The following is a 7543-nucleotide window of genomic DNA, read 5'->3' as shown; positions in this document are numbered from 1 at the left end:
TCAATCCTCCTAGCATGAGCGCACACATAACCTCAGTTTCTCTTCTGTGTTTCACTGTTTTTCATTTGTTTGTTTGTTTGTGCAGGACCCCAACGTACTTCCAAGAATTTCTAGAAGACTTTGGGGCTGTTGTGTGACATGTGAAGTTTGGGCAGCTACAGTGCATCTGCCAGTCTCGTCCCTTCTCCTGCTGTCACCCTGCTCCTTTATGTCCTGCTCATCTGTCATGCATAGCTGCCACTTTGGTGGGCTACTCTTACCTACTGCTATTGTGAGATCTTAGTTGTGTTGGGGTGTTTTCTTTGTTTTAGACAAAATCGGGGCAGAATGGTATATTTACTCTTTATTTAACATATAGCAATATAAAACCAAAGAAAAATCCTTTTAAAAACCATTACTTTTATGGAATATAAAAATTTTTAAATTGGCTGTTATGAATCTGATTTTTTGCCTAACTAACATCAGTCAGCAAACACGATGTTTAGTATGATAAGGAACAGAGGACGTAAGACTCTGTGCCACTCTCCAGACCTGATGTTTTACTGAGGGCACAAAATATTAAGCCTTTTGATTAGAATATTGTTCAAATGATTATGTGAAATACCTCGCAGTATCATTTTGAGACACTGCTGTAGGATCTGCTAAATACATCTGCAGGTCAAAGAGATTGAGGGAGGCAGAAAAATCCACTTGAAGGCTATGGAGAAAAGACGGAAGCAACACAAGGGAATAAAAATGTTGAGTTTAGACAGAAGAACCAGGCATAATTTTGTTCAAAATTTCACTCTTTATTAGCAATAAATTAAAATAAGGTGGCGCTTTTTGATGACTCATAAGATAGATGTTGCATGAAAGGGTACTGGGATCAACATGCACAAATAAGACGGCCAAACATGGAAAAATGATCATAGGTAGAGCATTTGTTCCCTGGGCCTTTTATCTTTTACACCTGTGTTTGAATTCATCCAAACTCGCATAAATCCTTTACACAGCTGTCGAAATTGCACCTGAAAAAAGGCTGAAGTAGTCTCAGACGGGCTAACATTTCATCATTCTGAATACTTAAACCCAAACAGGTTTAAACACTTTGCCAAACCCAAGGATAACGGGCTTCCCATTGATCTTTGCTCTGTTCAGATGTTCAACTGTGTGCCAAAATGTACACTGCAGACTGCATTGTAGAGAGTCCCACTAGTTTTAACTCTAGCAGAGCTTAAAAATACAGTTTTAAAGATGGAGGTCTCCTTTGAAATCTGCAAAGAAACCTATACTTACTATATGTAATTAGAAAATGTACTGGATTTAATGTTTCTTTCCATGTCAACAAATAGTTAAAAATAGTGTATTTCTGGTATTTTCACTAGGGCTGTTTCCAATGTCTGTTCTGATTTCCACAATTTTATCACATTTAACTTGCACTCTATCATTGCAATTTTCAAAATTATAAATATATATATATTGGCATTATAAAAAATTCACACAGAGGTGCCTGGGTGGCTCAGTTGGTTAAGTGTCCGGCTTTGGCTCAGGTCATGATCTCACGGTTTGTGAGTTTGAGCCCCGCGTTGGACTCTGTGCTGACAGCTCAGAGCCTGGAGCCTGCTTCAGATTCTGTATCTCCCTCCCTTTCTGTCCCTCCCCTGCTTGCACTGTCTCTCTCTCTCTCAAAAATAAATAAAAAACATTAAAATTTTTTTAATAAAATAAAAAATATACAGTATAGAAAGAGAATAAAAAATGAGTCCTCCTTCACCATCTTTCCCCCAAACTCCCCTCCCTAGAGGTAAACCCTTTAATAGTTTAATGTATTTCTTTCCATATCTTTTGTAAAATGCATTACTCTGTGTATGTGTGTGTGTGTGTGTGTGTAATTATAAATAAATGTGATCATAACATAAATGCTGTTATGCTGATATATTTCCTTAAAATAGCAAAGTTAATGACCAGTTTTTAAAAACTTTGCCAGACTAATGAGTGAAAGTTGTTATCTCTGGGTATAGGACTAGAGATGGGTGAGGATCAGAAGCATTTAAACTATTTTCTTTAGGTTCACCTGGGTGGCTCAGTCATTTAAGCCTCTGACTCTTGGTTTCGGCTCAGATCACAATCTCACAGTTCATGGGATTGAGCCTGATGTCAGGCTCTGTGCTGACAGCATGGGGCCTGCTTGGGATTCTCTCTCTTTCCCTCTCTCTCTACCCCTTCCTCCCCATGCTCTCTCTTTCTCTCTCTCTCTCTCAAAATAAATAAATAACTTAAAAAATCTATAAACTATTTTCTTTAAACTTAATCCTACATTCTTTGCTTCCTTGTTCACACTATGAAAGATTGGGAAGTTTGTTTTCTTACTTTTTTTTAAGTTTATTTATTTATTTTGAAAGAGAGAGAGAGAAGAGAGAGAGAACAAGCAGGGGAGACAGAGAGAGAGAGAGGGAGAGAATCCTAAGTGGGTTCTGCTCTGGGGCAGAACTCATGAACTGTGAGATCATGACCTTCGTCAAAATCAGGAGTCGGACACTTAGCCAGCTAAGCCATCCACGTGCCCCTCAAAGTTTGCTTTCTTGATAAACATGGTACCATAAAAAAGTAAGTCTGAAAGTTAACCTTCAAGGAAATTTAGGGCTTGCCTAAGGACAGAAGGGCGGGGATAGAAGAGGAAATTTTAGGTAGGAGAGCCTCTGTGAGCAAAGCCATAGAAAACAAGTCCCTTGCTTATTTTCTTGGTCCAATCTATCCATGGCTGTGATAGAGGAAAGCTTGGGCTGTCCTTGCTGGCTGACTTGATGCTCCTTACTGGGCTCTCACTAGGATGTATTCAGTTATAAATGTGAATGGATTTCCCCTTGGCTGTGCTTGCCCACTCCCACTTGGGTGTCTATTGCTCTTACTCAAAAGGAATTCCTTTCTAGTGGAAGAGATGGATTTCCCTGAATATAACAGAGGAAATTTAGAGTGCGGCTGAACTTTATGAATCAGTCTGAAAACACCTACAGAGAGTTTTGACTGCTGGGACAACTCAACTGGAACTTAGCTGGCAAGATAATACCTAGACAGTTACAAATGGCACTGATGGAAGAAATTTGGGAGGGGCTGGTGGTAAGAGTCAAGAGACAAATTGGTGCAACCAGAGTATCTGTGGTGTGAGTAGGGTTGGAAACATGAAAAGGAGCAGAGATATAGTTAATTCCAGGGTTTGTTATTTGCACCTGAGCCACGAGAAATTAAGAAGATAAGTCATGATGAAATGAAGTGACCTTTGTTAGTTAGGGCATCACTTGCCATTTCTTGTCTTTCTGCTTCAATCCCACCTTTCCATATTCCTTTAGTGATGCCAGAGCAGGGACTCTGTAAACAACTTGGTTTTGCCAGCCTGCTCTCTGTGAGGCTCTACTATTTAGGGATGCTAGGTGGAAGACAGAAGACTCGCTCCTTCCTGTTCCTGTGGGCTTCCTGTCTGCTTCCAGTTCCTGGGAGCATGGCCCCAGCATCACTTCTTAACAAAAATCTGTCAGTTGTACCTGATTGCGGGAGCAGCTGTTCAATCCAATTAGCAGTTTTCTCAACTTTCACAGAACCTGCTTCCTTGCATTCCCACTCCCCACATGCCAGCCATAGCCAGGAAACACCTACCCCTTGCTCAGAGGTTTGGGGTCCCAACCACACAGGACCTCCTTATAGCTAGAGACCCTGGCCCCAGCCAAACAGGGGTCTCCTTCTGGTTAAAATAGTGGACCTAAAATTCTTATCCTTCTTAACCTGTCCAGGGTATTGAACAAGAGACCATCCCTACTTGTTATGGCAGGAGGCCCCACACTGGACTTTACAAGCTACCCAGCAGCTCCTGTCCCCTGCCCCCCACCCCAACTGCACGTCCTCAGGGAACTCAGCCACAGGGCCCGTCCTCGCTGCTGAGGCCGCTGAGCTAGCTCTCACTTGAATTGCAGTTCCATTTTACCAGATGGCTTTAAAATATCTCCATTTCGATATTTCTGTACCTGAACTCATTTTTTTCTACCTCCCCGTTTTCTACAGCATAATCATTCTCTCCACCACCAGGATAAAAACCTTCTGTGTTCTATGGCTCCTTTTGTTAGGGATGGGAATATGGTTGAGTAGGATATTTTCCAGCCAGAGGGATATTCCTCATACAGCAACTCTAGAGGATGGACCCCTACTAACAGGAGGTTGTAGTCTTGTGTCTGTTCTCTTGAGTAAGACAGGCAACATATTTAGGAGAGAGACTGAAGAACATTTCCCCTTTGTCTGACCCCTAGTGAATCAACCAGGATGGGCTAGGAGATGTTGCTGTAACAAACAACTCTCAGATCTCAGATTTATAAAGATTTATTTCTCCCCTATACTGCATGCCCATCATGGGCTGACTGGGCGCTTCTCTTCATATCATCCTCACTCAGCAAGCAAGCTGACAGAGTCACTATTATCTCAGGGTATCCGTGATTTCTAAGGGAAGGAAATCCTATTACAGTTTCTGTCTGGAAATCACAGAAGTCACTTCATTCACATGACATTGGCCAAAGCAAGTCACATGGCCAAAACTTTCTTCACACAGATAGAAAAACCAGAAAAAAGAGAACTCAGAATATCTCATCTGTAACACATAGGCACTGAGCAATTAGTAACAACTGGTGATTCTTAAGAAGCAACTGTCTGAATAAGAACACTGTGATTTTCCAGGGTCACTGCAATAAGAATCCTCCACTGCTCCTGAAATGTCTTTTTTTTACCTACTCAATGGCACTTGAAATTCCTTTAATAGCACATAAAACTGTTGCAAATAAGAAAGGCTTAAACTGTAATAAATTAATTAAACTCTTTCCTATCAAATTATATATCTAGTCCTTTGTGTTTTGATAGCTGGGAAGGATCTTAAGGATCAGGAAAGGGAGATGCTGTAATGCATATGGGTCATCTATAATATACCTGTATATTGGGGGCACCTGGGTGACTCAGACAGTTAAGTGCTTAGTCCGACTTTGGCTCAGGTCATGATCACACAGTTCATGAGTTTGAGCCTCACATTAGGTTCTGTGTTGACAGCTCAAGACTGACACCTGCTTTGGATTCTGTATCTCCCTCTCTTTCTCTGCCTCTCCCCAGCTTGTGTTCTGTATCTCTGTCTCTCAAAAATAAACATTAAAAATTATAATATACCAATATACTTTCTATCCATTGTCTGGTTCAGACCTCTTAGTAACTCACGATAGTGTAGTGGATAAGAACATAGACTCGAGAGCCAGACTCGATTCAGGTTTGAATCCTGGCTCTACTACTTAGTACTTCTATGACCTTGGACAATTCCTTATTCTCTTCACCTCAGTTTCCTCACCTATAAAGTACGGATAGTAATAGTATCTATCTCAGAAGGTTATGAGGAGAGGCCAATGTTTGTAAAGTGCTGATAATATTGACTGGCAAAAGGTAAGCTCTCTATATATAAAGCATTTGTTAAATATATAAAACAAGTGCTATGAAGTACCTGCACTTTACCAAAAGGACACTAGGGATCATAGATGTTAAAATAACTTGCTTAGGGAAGGAAAGAGCCAATATTTGCCCCACTGCTCTCTAAAGTCCATGTTTTTTCTCCTCCAATATCTTGGGTGTTAGAAAATAATGTCAAAAGGAGACAAAATGGAGGCATGAAAGACAAGCTTTTCCAGCTCAACATTGCCTTCACTTGGGTCCACGTGCTTTTCTGTTCTGAATGACTCTTCAGTAGGGACTTGCCAGTGAGCAGAAATGATCACCTTTCATAAAGAAGCAGATACCATTTAGTGTTGTGAAAATATTCTTTCTTTCTTTCTTTCTTTCTTTCTTTCTTTCATTGAAGTGTAATTGACATATGATAATATATTGGTGTCAGTTGTACATTGTTATGATTCAATATTTGTGTATATTATGAAATGATCACCACAATAAATCTAATTAACACACATCACCATACGTAATTATAACTTTTTCCCCTTGTGATAGGAACCTTATTAATGTTCAGATCTATACTCTTCACTGACATGCTTTGTGCCAATGACTTATCAAGGGTGCAGGGCTTGGAATGTATATCAGCCACTGGTCAAGCCTTGAGGATTTTATAATCTTATGTGAATAAGCATAATGCTTCAAATATAAAATGGTTTGTTGGGCTGTCTGGGTGGCTCAGTTGATTAAGTATCTTTGATTTCAGTTCAGGTCATGATCTCATGCTGAGAATGGAGACTGCTTGAGATCCTCTCTCCCTTTCTTTCTGTCCCTCTCCCTTGCTCAAACTCTCTCTTTCTCTCTCAAAATAAATAAATAAACATAAAAAATGGTTTATTGAAGTATGAATGACACACTTTTCCCTTGTGAAGAAAGCCCTGTGAACATTAGCAGGACAATAAAAGAGCACGATGAATTTAATGTGGCTCAAACGTTAGATGTAAAAAATGAATAAATAGGATCAAAGGATGATCTTCTCATGATAAGCTGCAAAGAGCCAAGAGATGTGCATTCTGTATTTTCACCTTATTGTTTTAAAGAACCCAGTTATTTATAAGTTATTTACCTACTGGTAAAGAGCAAATTCTGAAGTCAGAGAGACCCAAGTTCTAGGTCTGGATAAATCCACACTTTACCACCTACTGGGTGATGATGGTCCGTTTTCTCATGTGAATGATAGAGACAATGACATTCTAGGTTCTCCCAGTGTCTGTGGCTCCCCATTGTGTAATGTGTGCTTTGGATGAAATTGGCTTCAACCCCAGATTTAGGAGTGGGTCCTGATTAATCTTAGCTTATCATTGTACTCCCACCCCTTTTCCCAATGATGGTGTTGGGGTGCACAGATGAATCGTGCCCCAGTATGAAGGTCAGTGTAAAGAGCCAGTTTTGTTCACTGGTTCTGGGATGATGTCTGTCTCTTTCAGTGTGAATGAGGAAGCATGTAGGACTGAGTACTGCTGGCAACATTTTGTGATTGTGAGGGGAATGAACCTGATGACAGATCTAACAGATGGAGGAGGACAGAGAGGATGGAACTACAGAAAAATTGATCCAGAGCACTGATCTATCCATGCCTGAAGACTACACTACCACTGCACTTTCAGGTTACATGAGCAATAAATCTTCCATTTGTTAAACAAGTTTGAGTTATTTCCTACAAAAACCAATTTGTATGTGTACTTCTCAGGTGGTTCTGTGTGAGTAAATATCTCAGCAGAGCACCCAGTGAATTCCAAGCTAGCACCCATCATGGCAGTACAATTATTGTCACGTGATGAGGGAGAAGTGGGAATGCTATAGATAATGACATGCAACGAAGTCCCCAGGAAAGGGTGGTGGTGACTTTAGGTGCAGAGAATAGGAATTAAGAATAGAAACAATCACTTAAAACTTCCATTTCACCAATCTTTCTGGCTAATTACTAATTGGTTTACTATTTAATTGGTAAGTACAGCCATTAATTATGTTAGGAAATAAAAAGGTTTATAAATATGTAGTCTCATATATTCTATAATTTAGAGTCATGAATCAGAAGGTGGTCCAT

General features: G+C 40.1%; 1 long non-coding RNA gene across 1 annotated transcript; it reads left to right on the top strand.

Annotated features, from left to right (window-relative positions):
- The first annotated feature begins 2511 nt into the window (after window positions 1–2511).
- LOC115301100 lies at window positions 2512–7136 on the top strand. Its single transcript, XR_003912967.1, has 2 exons — window positions 2512–2586; window positions 6924–7136. It is a non-coding gene; the product is annotated as an uncharacterized LOC115301100 (long non-coding RNA).
- Window positions 7137–7543: the final 407 nt, after the last annotated feature.

This window comes from Suricata suricatta, chromosome 9 (genome assembly GCF_006229205.1).
Source record: "Suricata suricatta isolate VVHF042 chromosome 9, meerkat_22Aug2017_6uvM2_HiC, whole genome shotgun sequence".
Taxonomy (NCBI): Eukaryota; Metazoa; Chordata; class Mammalia; order Carnivora; family Herpestidae; genus Suricata; species Suricata suricatta.
The sequence above is the reverse complement of the archived record's forward strand: the minus strand, read 5'-3'. Positions and strand labels throughout refer to the sequence as shown.